The following is an 18,117-nucleotide window of genomic DNA, read 5'->3' as shown; positions in this document are numbered from 1 at the left end:
TATGCGTTGTTTGTTGGGCCATCCGTGTTTGATGATGGTGATGTGTCCGTAAAGGCGCATCCTCTGCCGTGTGCATTCTCAATGTGATTGACCACCATAACATCAAAGTTGTCCTCTTCTGCAAGCTGGGCTGTGGATTTCCTGAGAGCCCGAGGCAGAGTGTCTGCCATATACATGAATTTTCCACATTTGTAAACCAGCGTGATGCTGTACGCCTGAAGTCGCAGCTTCATCCGCTGAAGTCTTGCTGGAGCCACATGGATGGGCTTGTTCAGAATAGTGACAAATGGCTGGTGGTCCGTTTCTATGGTCACTGGCTTGCCACAGATGTAGTCGTTGAACTTGGCACACGCAAAACCAACCGCCAACAACTCTTTCTCAATTTGAGCGTACCGAGTCTTGGTGTCCGTCACAGTTCGTGAAGCATACGCGACCAGTCTTCCGTCCTGCAGACATGCCGCACCAAGGCTGTACTGTGAGGCATTACAGGTGAGTGTGACCTGCCTTATTGACATCATCGTAAGACTGGACAGGTGGACAAGACATATGGCGTTTCAGTGCGTGAAAGGCACGTTGCTGCTGCTCATGCCACGTCCAGGCAATATCTCTATCGGTGAGCTGTCACAGTGGGGCCGATAACTGGCTGAAATTGGGAATAAATTTACCGAGGTAGTTGACCATTCCCAGAAGCCTTTGCAAAGCAGGGACATCTGCTGGCGCCGCCATTTCACCAATAGCCGATGTTTTGGAAAGGTCCGCCTTAAGGACCTCCCTCGTAAAGATGTGCCCGACATAACTAACCTGATTCACTCGAAACTTGCATTTGAGAGAATTAAGCTTCAAATGCACCTCTCTGGCATGGTCGAGTACCCACCTCAAATTTGCTTCGTGTTCCGCAGTGTTTCTGCCTGCAATAATGATATCGTTAACAATGACCACACAGGGGGCACCCATCGAAAATCTGTTCCATGGTACGTTGGAACACCTCACTGGCAGAGTTGAGTTTGAACGGCATCCGCAAAAATCTGTAGCGGCCAAAAAGAGTGCTGAAAGTGGTGAGCAATGAAGACATAGTTGAGCGGAATCTGCCAGAAAGAGCTCTTGGCATCCAACACAGAAAATACCGTTGCGTTCGTCAGCTACCTCTTCCACCGTGCGCATAGGGTGGTGGGGCCTTTTCAGCGCAGCATTCAGGTCCCTCGGATTGATGCATATACGTATTTCTTGGTTATTCTTTTTGTTGGCCGCAACCATAGAGGACACCCAATCGGTCGGCCCCGTCACCAGCGTGATGACACCTAATGCCTGCATTCTGCCCAGTTTGGCTTTGACCCGGTCCCGCATTGCCACAAGAATGCGATGTGCAGGACGAACAACCGGTCTCACATCTGGGTCCAGTGTCAATGAATAGGTCACTGGCTGCTTTCCAAGTTCCTCGGTAAAGAGATTGCTAAACTCTGTAAGGATCTGGTATGGAGTCTCATCTTGAACAGGGGTCAACTGGTGTACATCCTTGCTGAACAAGACCAGCCCCATTTCCTGGCACGCACAAAGTCCTAACAGCGGCACAGCACCTTCCTGAACAACATAAAATGGAAGTGTGTATAACTGTCCCTCTAGGTGACATTGCAACTGCACCATCCCAACCGGTTTGATTTTGGTGCCGCCAAACGCAATCAGAGTGGTGGCTTTACTGCATGATTTTAACTGTTCATCATTCCGCAGACGCATAAAGGACTTACTCGAGATCACGTTGCATTTAGCACCAGTGTCCACCTTCATTTCTACTGAGACACCATTAACTTGCATGGTAACCATAGCTTCATCGTTTTCTACCCTCTGTGCATCACACAAATCCATTTGCAGTGTGATCCCATCAACACCGACTTCTCATTGGCACTGCTATTGGTTTGATCTGATTGTAACTGGTTTGCTTGCAAGTGGTGAAATGGCTTGCAAGCTGTTTGGGTTTCTCCCTGCGATAAGTCGGTTGTATGGATTTGCAGCATGTCCTGAAATGATTGCGTTTCTTACAAGCTATACACTGCTGACCAAAAGCTGGACACTTTTCCCTTTGAGCCGCATGGCTGCTTCCACAATTGTTGCAGACAGTAATAAATCGTGTCCCAGCCTTTTCCGACTGGATTCTCTGCATTATCTCAGGCTTATGCTCTCTCCGGAGCCCAGCCTGAACAGCATCAACACTTGTGGCAGATCGCTGCACAATAGATAGCTTTTCAGTGCGATTTGGTCATCTTGTGAACTTGACAGGTAGAAATAGCCTTAACTAATGTCAAGTCACAGTCACGCAGAAGTACCTTCCTAAGTTTATCATTACGAATGCCACATACCAGTCTATCCATGATAAGCCCGTCACAGAGCCCTGTGAACTTGCAGCTCTATGCTAGTGATTTTAAAGCATTAACATACGACTCAATAGTCTCACCCGCCTTCTGATTCCGGGTGTGGAATTTGTGCCGCTCCAAGGTAAGATTAACTTGATGACTGCATAACTCACGAAATTTCCTCATGAGACACTGAGGATCCTCTTTCGATTCAGCAGGGTTAACAACCTCTTCTCCGCCACCCACGGCAGGCTGTCTCACCTTCTCCGCATACACAAACGACTGCGCGCTCAACGGCCTCCTGTCCTGCCAGGTTGGGAAGAATATAAGCTTGAGTGCGTAGTGTCTTTTCGGACTGCGCGGCTTCAATGAAAATGTCATAAGCTTCCTCGAAGATGCGCCATCTCTCGCCAATGTTGCCGTCGAAGACAGGTGGGTCCGGCCTCTGGAATGATTGTTAGGCAAATAAACTTATCGATCTCTCTTGCAGAGAAGAATAAAGTGAAAAACTCACGAATCTGAAGCCGATGAAGTTCCAGATCAATACTTCTGACACCATGTATGAAGTTGTGTGAATAACGACAAGTAGTTAAACTTCATTCTGTGCTTTATTGACCATGAGGCAGTAGAACAAAGAGCCAGCCTGTGCATTCCATTCGATCACTCCCTGAAGACTGTCCGAGCCTCGCTAGTACGCATATACCAGATAAGGTTTACCAGAAACAGTCAAAGGGAAAACCCGACATGGATCAGAAATATAGTGACTGACTTACAAACATTCAACTCTTTTTCCCTTTCCACAGATGCTACCTAAGTTGTGTTTCCACCATATTCTGCATTTATTTCAACTTCATTATAGATCTGGAGGTCATCCTATTTCCTTCGATAAAAATGACCTTTCCTCACCTTACACCAGCATCTGCAGTTATTTTCTTATATTTCCTCACCATCTTGTCGCAGAAGGAATCCTGTGCTACAATAGATATCTAAAATTTTCCTTTTTCACTGTTGGCTTCATTTAATTTTCTCTAAATTTTGGAATGGATTCTCACCTTTTGGTGGCACAGACAAAGCACGCTAAGTTCAATTGCTTATAGTTTCTTGTTGTAAGAACTTACTTGAGGCCAAAGATGACTTGCTTCCCGTACGGTGAAGAATGGAGAGGCCATTGCATGCAACTGCAAGATCTTGATAAAGCAAATGATTGATTTGGGTGTGTGGAATGTCTCCTGGATCAGATATGCAATAACAGAATCATAACAAAAGCTCCCCATGCACAAGTTAATTAACACATAAACTGAATAGTCTGCAGCGGAGATTTTCTTGATATTTACCCAGGGTTGCAATGATTGAGTAACTACTTTTAATGAGGATATTTGGGTGTTAATACTGCCAGTGTGCGTTTTAAATTTGCTTTCCAAAGTTTCCTTTTGCCTTCAGAGCTTTCTACAATTAGCCTGTGAACTCTGATTATCTCATTTGCATACAGCTGCAAGTGGTGTTCCTGGCACGTATTTTTCAATTTCACTCACCATTTCAGTCAAGATTATTTATATTAATGTATAAGAGTTGCAGCAGCTACTTCCATTAATTAGTAAAAATGTAAATTAAGATTTATGAGCCTTAAATGTCTGGAAAGTTTGGTCAGTTTGAAAATATCTCAGGACCCTCGAAATAAAATGATAATGCATGAACTAGTAACCAGAAGCACGTATCAGTAGTTTAGGGTATTTAAATTCAGTTCCTGAAATGATCACAAAATTAACAGTAATAAATAAGCATGGAGCTACCAGACTGTCATTAAAAATTGCTTCTGATCCATCAATGTCCTTTGTGGGAAAGAAAGCCTGCTGTCCTTACCCAGACTGGTCTGTATGTCAGTCTAATCCCACAGCAATATGATTGACTTTTAACTCTCCTTGAAATTACCCAGCAAGACTTTCAGTTGTATCAAACTATTCATCACAAGAACTACAGCAGATCAGTAAAATTGATTTTTACTCCTTTCGTAAAGCATTTTGGAATGGACGTTAAGTACCACAGCATGATAATGAAAATAACCACTACCCCTACCTTTCACAGCTCAGCTTTCCTTTAAACCATTTGGAGGGACTGCACAACACTTGAACTACTAGGTTAGATATTCATTTAAAAGCCCCGTGATACCTTTATCAACTGAACAAAGCACGATGCAAACTTTGGCCTTACTGGCTGACAGTGGAATGAAAGGGTCACATTTTTTTTTTATATCAAAAAATACTTTATTCAAGTAATAAATATTTACAAAACATCTGCTTTTTTAACAAACCCATCCGACATTTCCGGAGGTTACACATTTGATACAGGCATTCACTTCCAAATTTACAGACATTTACACAGTATCCCTTATTTGGAGGGGCGTCTCCACCACACCCTGCCCCCCATGTCCAGCAGCGGAAGGACCCTAGACTGTGGTCCTCCCCCACAGGGGCTTGGCGTTGGCTGCACCAAGCTTCAGTGTGTCCCTCAGCACGTACTCCTGCAGTCTGCAGCGGGCCAGTCGGCAACATTCCCTGACGGACAGCTCGCTCCGCTGGGAGGTCAAACAAGCTCGGGCAGACCAAAGAGCGTCTTTCACCGAGTTGATGACCTTCCAGCAGCACTTGATGTCAGTCTCCGAATGCGTCCCTGGGAACAGTCCGTAGATCACAGAGTCCTCTGTGACGGAGCTGCTCGGGATAAATCGTGACAGGTCACATGGTCTTACCGTTCATATTACCAATGATCTGTCGGGGACCAGTCACATTGATGCCACAGCCAAGAAGATACACCAACGCCAACGCCTATACTTCCTGGGGAGACTGAGGAAATTTGGCATGGCTCCAATGACTCTTACAAACTTCTACAGATGCACCATAGAAATATACTATTGGGTTGCATCACAGCTTGGTTTGGGAACAGCTCTGCCCATGACCACAATATAACTCCAACGATGTCACCTGCGAATGTGGTATTGGACCACAAACAATGGAACACCTGCTGAAATACCCTCAACTGGAAAACCAATGCACAACTGCCGATCTCGCTGCCTACAATGGAGATGCCGAGAAGTGTGTTCAGCTCTGGCTGAACAATATCTAATCTTGCAATATAGACTCGATAAGAAGAATGACCACAGGACATTGCAGAGTTGTAGATGTAGCCAAATACATCACATAGACCAAACTTCTCACCATTGACTCCATCTACACTTCACTCTGTCTCAGAAAAGCAGCCAAAATAGTCAAAAACTTGTCCACCCTGGTCATTCCATCTCCCATCTGGCAGAAGGTACAGAACCTGAAAGCATGCTGCACCAAACTCAGGAACAGCTTCTTCCTCTCTGTTATCAGGCTTCTGACAGTCCTTCCATAAACTACGGTACTGTTCGATTCACCTTTACCCGATTGAGGACATTGGACTTTGTCTAAGGTGCTGATGCATTATGATGTTGAGAACCATATTCGGCACTCTATATCTGCCCTCCCTGGAGCACCTGTTCATCCTGCGCTGCCTCAGTAGAGCAGGAAAAATAATAAAAGACCCATCCCACCCCGGCCACCGTCTGTTTGTTCTTCTGCCCTCTGGTCGACGTTTCAGGTCGATCAAATCCCGAACAAACAGACTCAAGAACAGTTTTTACCCCAGGGCCATACGAGAACTGAACACTACTTTCTGCAATAGGTCACACTGTTAAAACTTTTGTATTTAATATATTGGTATTTATTTGTTTTGCATTTATTGCATATATGTTTTTTACGCACCGTCAGGATTGCTATTTTTTTTATTTCGTTGCACTTGTTGCAACGACAATAAATGAATATTATTATTATTATTATTATTATTATTTTGCTATTCTTTAGTTTGAGCTGATTGAATCTATATAAGCTATATCTGATCTGTTTAGAAAGCATGCAAAATAAAGCATTTCACTGTAACTCAGTGTGACTAAAATAAACCTAAACCTAACAATATGCTACGATATCATTGGTTTCTTCAGCAGAGTCCATTGCATAGCTATGTCTTATTGAAGGGACACTTGGTACACAATTGTCTGCAACAGAAATACATTTTATTTCATGAATACAATGGTGATTTGTGATACCACTCAGAAGATCCTTGATGCCAACAAAAGATATGCAGGAAATTGCCATAATGTGTTCCAATCATCTTTCTTTATGGAAGAAAAACCATTGGGTGACATTTGCTACCATGACTGACAACCCTAATCCAACTATATATGAAACAGAAGCAGAGTACAGTAGGTTGATTGGAAGGATATTGTCTATTGATCACTGTGGTTTTGAATAGATTATCAATAATGTCCTTCAGAATTATTATCGTATGCTCTAAATTCCAGATGGCAGAATATCAGCATGTTCCTTTTGATGCCGCAATATTTAAAAGAGAACAGAAACTTTTCGAAAGTCTCTTTGAGGCGTAATCCATCAAGCCTGATATCTTTCCCTCCCAATCAAGAATTGGATCGATACTGATTTTATACAATATCTTGATCCTTATCAATACATTAATGTTCTTTGGCACAACAGGGCACTAATAATTATTATTTGAACAGGTGGGTGCTCCATAATATAACCTTCATAAATAGCACAACATAACACAATGCTCAATTAATTTCAATGCGCATGTGCACCCAATCAACAGTTTCTTAAGCTACTGCTTTCCCTGAGCTGCATTCTAATTATTTTTTTCTGATAACTGATTGCCAGAAACATGGGTAAGAGCTAGTACTTTCTTTCGTACAGTACAGAATAGTCCTGGCAGGTTTATTGGAATGCCTACCATGGGGTTTGTGCCTCGGGTTAACTAAAGCTTGGGAGTTTAAATCAATACATTTGTGGATTCTTCCCTATTTCTCAACACAGATAACAGTTGAATGGTCATAAATCTGTCTGAACATTATCGAAGTCTTCATAAGTCATGGTGCAGTTAATTGAGAGAGAAAACATAGAGTGAAAGGTTATTCCTGTCTTTTATTTATGATGGTAAGAAGGAATTTTTTTGCAGATAGTCATAAATCAAGTCAAGTCAAGTCAAATTTATTTGTCACATACACATACTCGATGTGCAGTGAAATGAAAGTGGCAATGCCTGCGGGTTGTGCACAAAAATAATTACAGTTACAGCATATAAATAAAGTTAATAAGTTACTAAACATAGCACAAAAAGTGTCGACAAAAATTTAGTCTCTGGGGTTATCAAAGTTGACAGTCCTGATGGCCTGTGGGAAGAAGCTCAGAATTCTTTACCTCAGAGCGCTATGGATACTTAATCAGTGATCATATTCAAGGCTGAGACTGATGGATTTTTGGGCACATGGAATCAGAGAATCACATGAATTTGAAACACCAGATCAGCCATTAAATTGTGGAGCAGGCTGGAGGGACCATCTGACCTACTATTCCTTCAATTTCTTGTTTTCTTATTTTCTCTTTTGATCGCCCTCCACTGTGCAGCTGAGATGTACAAACTGAATAGTAGGTTTAGAATGCTGGACGGAACAACACTGATGTTTCAGCTACATAGATCATTATACAGGATTTACATATTTGAGCATGTAAATGAACATACTATGGAAACTACTGCAATCCATTGATGAAATTCTAGGCCATGGGCTTAACATTTTAACATGCATAGAAATGTTAAGTGTGCTACAATAGCATTCTGCAGTTGATTGAAGCAGTTCTTCTTGGTGCCACAGGTATCACATGACTTCCTTCTTTGTGCACATTTGTCTTTTCATGTCTGGGCTTTTGCCAATCAAAAACCGTATTCACCTGTAGCCACCCACCACCAACTAGACTTTGTCCCACCCCCACCTCTCTTCTCGCTTTCTAATCTCCCCTCCTACAATCAGACTGAAGAAGGGTCCCAACTTGAAAAGTCACCTATCCATGTTCTCCAGAGATCCTGCCTGACACGTTGAGTTACTCCAGTGCCTTGTGTCTTTTTGGGGGGAAAGGTGTTGTCGGGCTTTGTATTGAGATCCTGCATCAGGACTGAATCTAATAAACTTACACAGAAACGGAGGCAAGGTTGAATGTGCAACATGGAAACTCTGGGAATATAAAAATGTTTGAGCCAGCTACCTAATCCAATGAAAGTGGAAGAGTTCGTTTGGAACATCAGAAGCATCTAGCCTATTGGGAAGAGATCTGCGGTCATCTTAAGTGTCAGTGGTCTCTTCATAAATGGCTTAAGTAGAATTGCATTTTTGCCCGTTGCTTAAGCAAACATTTATTGTCTCATTATGCCCAGTTTTTCTAAGTGAGATCCTTGTTGTTTCTTCATTTTTGCACTCTCCAATTTTATGGTATTGTATGCCAGTTATAATAATTCATGGGCTTAATATTAATTTTCATTGGAAACTTTGGAGAATCAAAGTTGGTTACTTCCACTTTGATAGAAGTGATAGCTGCGACCAAAAATTCAAACTCAATACATTCAGTTAACCTGCTGAAATTAGATGCAACAAAATGCTGGAGTAACTCAGCGTGACTCCAGCATTTTGTGTTTATCTTCGGTGTAAATCAGCATCTGCAGTTCCTTCCAACACGCAGTTAGATGTAATGTGGGCTAGTGTTTACACTAGAGATTTTTTGTGGATTATTAGTATAGAATTTATTTGGAGTATTAACTATTATATTTGTTACTTTTCAAAATGGAAATATAACCTCTCTATTTTTCTGTGTTTTCTATAGGATTAAATGAATTTGAGCATTTTATAATTAGTGAATAGTACTTATTTGTTGGGTCACTGGTTTTAAACAACAGCATAGATATAGATATAACGATGATATTAAGCAAAGCAAGAAACCTTTCACATCTTCTATGTACTAAAACTCTCATTTGTTTGTTTGTGTGTTCCTGAACTACAGCTAAAACGGTACACGATAGCGCAACAATTTTAGGCCCACCTTACACACCATTGTTCCTTTGGTGCTAATGGAAGAAGTTTTATTGAAATTGGTGTTAGAATTTTTTAAGTTATTCACATTTTAAAGTTTAAATCGATCTCCTAGGGAGGGGAGGGAGGGAGGGAGGGATGGAGGGAGGGGGAGGGATGGAGGGAGGGGGGGAGGGGGGGAGGGAGGGGGGGAGGGGGAGGGAAGGAGGGGGAGGAGGGAGGGAGGGGGGGATAAGGGGGATGGAGTGAGGGGAGGGTAGGGGAGGGAGGGTAGGGGAAGGGGGAGGAGGGGAAGGGGGAGGGAGGGGGTGAAGTGAGGGAGGGAGGGGGATAAGGGGGGTGGAGTGGGGGGGGGAGGGGAGGGGAAGGGGGAGGGGAGGGGTGGAGTGGAGGGAGGGGGGAGAGAGGGGAGTGGGGGAGGAGACGGTGCAGCACCAATGCAGGAGAGGTTTGGGCCCAACGGGTCCACTTGGTCTAGCCGTTAATAAAATTGTTCAATTGACTACTAAATCTTTTGAAGACTTCGGCACCACTATGCTAGAATTATGGCTCCTAATTGTCCCTAGCATGTAGGATAGAGCTACTGTACAAGGTGATCGCTGGTCAGGGCACGCATCTGGTGGGCCGAAGGGCCTGTTTCCGTCTTGTATCTCTGAAGTCTAAAGCCAGGGATAGAAAACAATGTGTCAAGGTGGAGGTGAAGTGGATTAGCCATGGCTTTTGGAATACCAAAGTAAGGTCAAAGATATGAAAGGTGTATATTTACTCACATTTCTCCGTTTGGAACAAGGTGCCATTTAATTCATGCAAGCAAATCTTAATTTGAACATTCACATCATCGTAGCTTCTTGTTTCAAAAGTATTGGCCGTCATTTTGCTTATCTCTCATCTACCAATGTCACTTTGCTAATTAATACTTCCATCTGTGCTGTTTATGCTGCCTAATTTTTTGCCATTGATAAACTGAAATATATGAAATATATTCAAGCATCTGAGTAATTTACAAATGCGTTGAATAGTTACAGACCCTTCATAGAACCTTGACAGATGCATCCTGTCAGGTTTTTTTTGTCACTAATTTAATTGTCTTCCTATGACTCTTGCTCAGGTAATTTCCTAGCAAGTAATTTATCTCCAATTCCACGACTTTCAACTTCCTTTATTTTTAGGTCGCCTTTCCTTTTTATCCTAGTAAGGCTTAATTAGGTTTATCTTTTAATAGGACCTCAAGTAACATGGAATACATTTAACACTTACCATTTTATTGAATTTTGAATCCTATTAGTTATACCAGTGCATTTTTAATGTATATGTCCTCTTTTAATAGCATTTGATTGATTATGCTACTTTTCAACCAATTTTAGCTTTGTGACTTACATTATTAAATGCTGTTCAGAGAAATGACAATGACTAAGAATACTAGAATTTTTGTTCTACCTTCGCTTGACAGTGTCTTAATATCAACTACAACTTAGTTTAGCATTTAAGGGAAAAAGTAAAACTTTGCAAAATTTAAGTAAGTGAATTGTGGTAAAAATGAATGCATAACTAACAAATTTTATGAACAAAGCAGAAATTATTTTTGGAATTCCAGCAGAAATGTTTTCATACAAATGCATAATGTGCTTCCATTTGTTCTCTTCAGTATTTTAGTAGAAGTATTAATAATAAAGTCTATTTGAATATAGACATTTTGATCAGGTGATCTAGCTCATATTAATTTTCACCATTTATGCTGCATAACTGATATAATAATACAACTACGTATGCTTAAACAGATTTATAAAACTATATGACTTTTTTTCATTAGCTTCCTGGTGGGATGTGATACCAAAAATGATGAATCTTGATGTTACTAAAAATTTGCATTTTTTATTAAGGTTATTTCCACAGGACAAATTTCAACATTTTAAAGTGAACATTTTAGGATGCATAGAATTATTTTAATTATGTGCTTTTCAAAAGAGAATAATAATTTGATACACGACGGGAAGTATTTTTCCGAATATGTGGTGCATATGCTTCATTACCATTGTATTTAGTTAAATACAGGTTCCCCCTGATCTACAAAGTGGTTATGTTCAGGGAAAGCAATGATTGAACTCAAACTTGCAATTTGAAAAATTGTGTTTCTTGAGAGTTTCAATCTAAACGTTCTGCTGCATTGGAGAACTTAAGAACCTTTGTCAAAAAAAATGAAATACATAAAAATACATTAATATGAGAATATGAACTTGAAATTAACAAAAGAAAATATAGATATATTAATTCATATTGCTCACTAATAAAATATGCAACTCTGTGTAGGATATTGAAAGTGTGGATGAATCCTGTTGTGGGACTATTTAGAAATAAGAGTAACTTTAACAAGATAAGTGCTTGTCCATTTAAAAAGTCGAGGCAAATTATTTTTCCAATCGGTTGTTAATCTTTAGACCTCTACATCAAATACTAGTAAAGGTTGCTTCAACTCTATTTGAACAAGGAATTTTATTGCATCTTGTGCTGCATATGACAAACTAATCAAGTCTAATTGGCCAGTTTTGTTCGGTTTTAATAGACGCGATGGGGCAGGGAGGCTGTGAACTCAGATAACGGTCCAAATAATGGTTTTCTTTAACGTGAAGCCATGCCATATATGCATGTGTCAAAAAATGAGAGTTTAAAAAATTTAGTATATTTACTTATTTCACATAAATTTTGTAAGGGTGAATTTTTATTCCATATCCCAGAATTTTGGTAGTGATTTGTGACTTCTGTACGGGTGAATTTTCCTTGCGCGGACTGCTGTAATGCAGGGGTTGCCTGTAGATTTATTTAAATATTATTTGGTAGAACTACCACAGTAGATGCAGAGGCCTAGATTCTTTGTTGCAAACTGCAATTGAATAAATGTGTGGGTATCAGTGAATGATACCATAGTAACATTGTACATTGCTGGTTGTCTGAACAAAATGTACTTGGAAACGGTACTGACTGGATTTGAAAAGAATAAAGGTTGCAAGACATTAGGCATATAACTTTACATTCGCTTCTGCAGCTTCACATTTTGTCATGGATTTAGAAATAAATCGGTAGCATGTTAATAAGATAATGTGGGAATATGTATGAAATAATTAATTATGTCATTATTTACAAAGATTCAGAGTATTAATATTCAGAAATAATCTTGAATAGACTCATGCAGCCAAAAAGGGCAAAAATCAATGTCATTTTATGAGTTTCGCAACCAATTTGATGTGTTGATTACGCATGTCTGGAAGCATCAAAAGCCCGCTACTCATCATCTTGCTTTTAGTCACAAAATGCTGGAGTAACTCAGCAGGTCAGGCAGCATCTCGGGAGAGAAGGAATGGGTGACGTTTCGGGTCGAGACCCTTCTTCAGACTGATGTCGGGGGTGGGACAAAGGAAGGATATAGGTGGAGACAGGAAGATAGAGGGAGATCTGGGAAGGAGGAGGGGAAGGGAGGGACAGAGGAGCTATCTGAAGTTGGAGAAGTCGACGTTCATACCACCGGGCCGCAAACTGCCCAGGCGAAATATGAGGTGCTGCTCCTCCAACTTCCGGCGGGCCTCACCATGGCACTGGAGGAGGCCCATGACAGAGAGGTCAGACTGGGAATGGGAGGGGGAGTTAAAGTGCTGGGCCACCGGGAGATCAGTTGCGTTAATGCGGACCGAGCGCAGGTGTTCAGCGAAGCGATCGCCGAGCCTGCGCTTGGTTTCGCCGATATAGATAAGTTGACATCTACTTATCTACTTGACATAGATGTCAACTTATCTATATCGGCGAAACCAAGCGCAGGCTCGGCGATCGCTTCGCTGAACACCTGCGCTCGGTCCGCATTAACGCAACTGATCTCCCGGTGGCCCAGCACTTTAACTCCCCCTCCCATTCCCAGTCTGACCTCTCTGTCATGGGCCTCCTCCAGTGCCATGGTGAGGCCCGCCGGAAGTTGGAGGAGCAGCACCTCATATTTCGCCTGGGCAGTTTGCGGCCCGGTGGTATGAACGTCGACTTCTCCAACTTCAGATAGCTCCTCTGTCCCTCCCTTCCCCTCCTCCTTCCCAGATCTCCCTCTATCTTCCTGTCTCCACCTATATCCTTCCTTTGTCCCACCCCCGACATCAGTCTGAAGAAGGGTCTCGACCCGAAACGTCACCCATTCCTTCTCTCCCGAGATGCTGCCTGACCTGCTGAGTTACTCCAGCATTTTGTGAATAAATTGATTTGTACCAGCATCTGCAGTTATTTTCTTATACTATCTTGCTTTTAGTATTCCTTGTGCTGTTTAAATTGAGTGCCCTAATTGCTGCAAAAAGATGGAGAAAAGGGAGCTAGCCTCATGACACCCTACGATACGTGGAACTTAACAAATTGATTTACACCAGTAACCCGGATTTGATCCTGAACTCTGTGGAGTTTGCACGTTCTCCCTGTGAACATGTTGGTTTCCTCTGGGTGTTCCAATTTCCTCCTTCGTCTAAAAGATGTGCAGGTTTATAGGTTAAATGGCCTTTGTAATTTACCCCTCGCAGGGAGTGGATGCAAAGGTGGGGTAACACAGAACTGGTGTGAATGGATGAACAGTGGTCAGTGTGGACTTGGTGAGCCGAAGGGCCTGTTTCCATGCTATATCTCTCAGTCAATCAATAATCAGTCAGCGGCACCTTAGAGAGCACTGAACTTATTATAGCACTCGGTCCTTCAATCCAAACACTCATTATTATGATCCCTCACAATTTAACTGTGGCATCTGATGGGAATGCATGTTGCTGTTTTAGGAATCTTACATAAAATGCTGCCAACCCAATTGCTGTGCAATGATGTGCCAGAAACCCAAATGCAAATGGAGATTTATGCATTGTGACAAACACCACAGCATTTACTGACCATGCAGGTTATTATATCAGAGATATCTGGCTGGGAGAGTTGTGGTGGAATAAGGAGATAATAAGGAGATAATAAGGAGAGTGGGAACACAGCAGCTTCTACAGTGCCCTCCATAATGTTAGGGTCAAAGACCCATCATTTATTTATTTGCCTTTGTACTCCACAATTTGAGATTTGTAATAGAAAAAAATCATATGTGGTTAAAGTGTACATTGTCAGATTTTTTGAAAGGCCATTTTTATACATTTTGTTTTCACCATGTAGAAATTACAGCTGTTTTTATACATCGTTCCCCCATTTCAGGGCACCATAATGTTTGGGACATGGCTTCACAGGTGTTTGTGATTGCTCAGGTGTGTTTAATTGCCTCCTTAATGCAGGTATAAGAGAGCTGTCAGTATCTGGTCTTTCCTCCAGTCTTTCCATCACCTTTTTAAACCTTTATTGCTGTTTATCAACATGGGGACCAAAGTTGTGCGAATGAAAGTCAAAGAAGAGACTGAAAAACAAGAATAAAACTGTAGAGGCCTCAGCCAAACCTTACGCTTACCAAAATCAACTGTTTGGAACATCATTAAGAAGAAAGAGAGTACTGGTGAGCTTACTAATCACAAAAGGCCAAGGAAGACCTCCACAGCTGATGACAGAAGAATTCTCTCTATAATAAAGAAAAATCCCCAAACACCTGTCCGACAGATCAGAAACACTCTTCAGGAGTCAGGTGTGGATTTGTTAATGACCATTGTCCGCAGAAGACTTCATGAACAGAAATACAGAGGCTACACTGCAAGATGCAAACCACTGGTTAGCTGCAAAAATAGGATGGCCAGGTTACAGTTTGCCAAGAAGTACTTAAAAGAGCAACCACAGTTCTGGAAAAAGGTCTGTGGACAGATGAGACGGAGATTAACTTATATCAGAATGATGGTAAGAGCAAAGTATAGAGGAGAGCAGGAACTGCCCAAGATCCAAAGCATACCACTTGATCTGTGAAACACGGTGGTGGGGGTGTTATGGCCTGGGCATGTATGGTTGCTGAAGGTATTGGCTCACTTATCTTCAATGATGATACAACTGCTGATGGTAGTAGCATAATGAATTCTGAAGTGTATAGACACATCCTATCTGCTCAAGTTCAAACAAATGCCTCAAAACTCATTGGCCAGCGGTTCATTCTGCAGCAAGACAATGATCCCAAACATACTGCTAAAACAACAAAGGAGTTTTTCAAATCTGAAAAATGGTTAATTCTTGAGTGGCCAAGTCAATCACCCGATCTGAACCCAATTGAGCATACCTTTTTTATGCTGAAGAGAAAACTGAAGGGGACTAGCCCCCAAAACAAGCATAAGTTAAAGATGGCTGCAATATAGACAATAGGCAATAGGTGCAGGAGTAGGCCATTTGGCCCTTCGAGCCAGCACCACCATTCAATGTGATCATGGCTGATCATTCACAATCAGTACCCCTTCCTGCCTTCTCCCCATACCCCCTGACTCTGCTATCATTAAGAGCTCTATCTAGCTCTCCCTTGAAAGCATCCAGAGAATTGGCCTCCACTGCCTTCTGAGCGAGAGAATTCCACAGATTTACAACTCTCTGACTGAAAAAGTTTTTCCTCATCTCCTTTCTAAATGGCCCTCCTCTTATTCTTAAATTGTGGCCCCTGCTTCTGGACTCCCCCAACATTGGGAACATGTTTCCTGCCTCTAGCGTGTCCAATCCCTTAATAATCTTATATGTTTCAATAAGATCCCCTCTCATCCTTCTAAATTCCAGTGTATACAAGCCTAGTCGCTCCAGTCTTTCAACATACGACAGTCCCGCCATTCTGGGAATTAACCTAGTGTACCTACGCTGCACTCCCTCCACTGGCAGAGCATCACCAGAGAAGACACCCAGCAACTGGTGAAGTCCATGAATCACAGACTTCAAGCAGTCATTGCATGCAAAGGATATGCAACAAAATACTAAAGAATGACTACTTTCATTTACATGACATTGTTGGCCCCAAACATTATGGTGCCCTGAAATGGGGGGACTATGTATAAACACAGCTGTAATTTCTACATGGTGAAACCAAAATGTATAAAAATGGCCTTTCATAAAATCTGACAATGTGCACTTTATCCACATGTGATTATTTGTATTACAAATCTCAAATTGTGGAGTACAGAGCCAAATAAATAAATGATGGGTCTTTGTCCCAAACATTATGGAGGGCACTGCAACTGAGGATACTGCAGATTCGCAACATGGGCAATCTGCGTATCTGGCGAGACTGGCAATTCTGGTGGTTGGCTCAGGCTTTCAAGATTCATTTTAAGTATATATTATTAATTTCCATATTTGTGCGAATCTTTAAATTATTTTAATGGGTGTTATATGGGGAGGGTGCTAGTTTATTTGAGATTGATTTTGCAACCCAACACTCTGAGCAAGGAAGCTGGACATTTGGATAGTGTGTGACTAAATTAAGATGATAAGATTACTGCTCTTAACTCTGATTTTCATGACCACAACACCACTGGGATTGTTAAATGATTCTTACTATCCTCAGGGCTGAGGATGAATCTAATCCTGTTTGATGGAGTGAAATTTCTCTTCTCTGAAATTTGATAAATGGTCTTGGTTCAAACCTAATTGACAGGTTTATTCCGGCAGACTGTATGGATGATCTGCATTTCAAAGCGTCATGCTGATTTAGTTGTGGATGCTGTAGAGATATTTAGATCATTAGGACAAAATAAAGGGGAAATTACTTTGTCTCTAACCCATGATATGTCTGAGTCCAATATGTTATTTGGTTTTATTTCTCAGAGATTAGCATTCTGACATTGAGCACAGACCACCATAAATAAAATAAATAAAATTATAAAATGCTTCATGTTTATTATCCATTTCAAAGTATACTGAATTTACAGAAATTATGTATTGTTCCTTAATAGAAGTTAGTCAGATATAAAATCCAAAGAATATTGGTAATGAAATATCATGAGAGAACTTCAATGATAATGTGAATAAATTGAATGTTTATTTATATCCCGTTTATATTTGGAGAAACTATATTTGGAAATGCATCTAAAATAGATCAAAGGCTAGCCAAAAGATTGACCATAAAAGAGATGGGAAATGAAGGGAACACTTTGACTGCGTGAAATAATTGCAAAGAAGTTAACATATTAACAAATCAACATATTCATAGCTGATATTACCAGCTAAACATATGGCATATGTTCCGAATATAAATTCTTATTCAATGCAGCTACATGTCTTTCTAATTTTTAGGTAAATTCTGTACTTTAATGGATAAACATTAGAAAACTCAGAGCTCATATTTACATTATGCCAACAAAAAAATATTTTTACTAAAAAAGTGTAAATAGGGTAATAAACATGACATATCTTTAGTACTCAAATTCTAAAATAACGTGTAAGTTTCCAAACATTAACAAAGAATTAGATATTTTTAGGAAAGAACATAAATATTATTCAGAAATACAACCTGTGTTAACTGCATTTGACAGGGATGACTTTGAGATGAGTGTAAATGGGCTCTTGCTGGTTGGCATGCTGAATCGTTCTATGACTCCAACATTCTAATTTATCACAATAAGTACATCTTAGATGCTGGGTCTCGACAGATGAGCTTGCAAAGGGTTGTTGATAGGTTAAGTAAGTGGGCGAGGAGTTAGCAGATGGTGTAACATGTGGGAGAATGTGAGATTATCCAACTTGGAAGCAGAATGAAAAAGATCATTATTTAAAAGAAATGAGACTGCATTATGTTGCTGTGCAAAGGGTTAGACAATAGACAATAGGTGCAGGAGTAGGCCATTCAGCCCTTTCAAGCCAGCACCACCATTCAATGTGATCATGGCTGATTATTCTCAATCAGTACCCCATTCCTGCCTTCTCCCCAAACCCCCT

At 41.0% G+C, this 18,117-nt stretch overlaps 1 protein-coding gene across 10 annotated transcripts in view; it reads left to right on the top strand.

The window, feature by feature from the left end:
• Positions 1-18,117, top strand: part of nlgn1 (neuroligin 1) — a 410,233-nt gene that overhangs the window by 67,518 nt on the left and 324,598 nt on the right. The gene's annotated exons all lie outside the window — the stretch shown is intronic.

The sequence above is a fragment of the Rhinoraja longicauda genome, chromosome 13 (genome assembly GCF_053455715.1).
Source record: "Rhinoraja longicauda isolate Sanriku21f chromosome 13, sRhiLon1.1, whole genome shotgun sequence".
Taxonomy (NCBI): domain Eukaryota; kingdom Metazoa; phylum Chordata; class Chondrichthyes; order Rajiformes; family Arhynchobatidae; genus Rhinoraja; species Rhinoraja longicauda.
The sequence above is the reverse complement of the archived record's forward strand: the minus strand, read 5'-3'. Positions and strand labels throughout refer to the sequence as shown.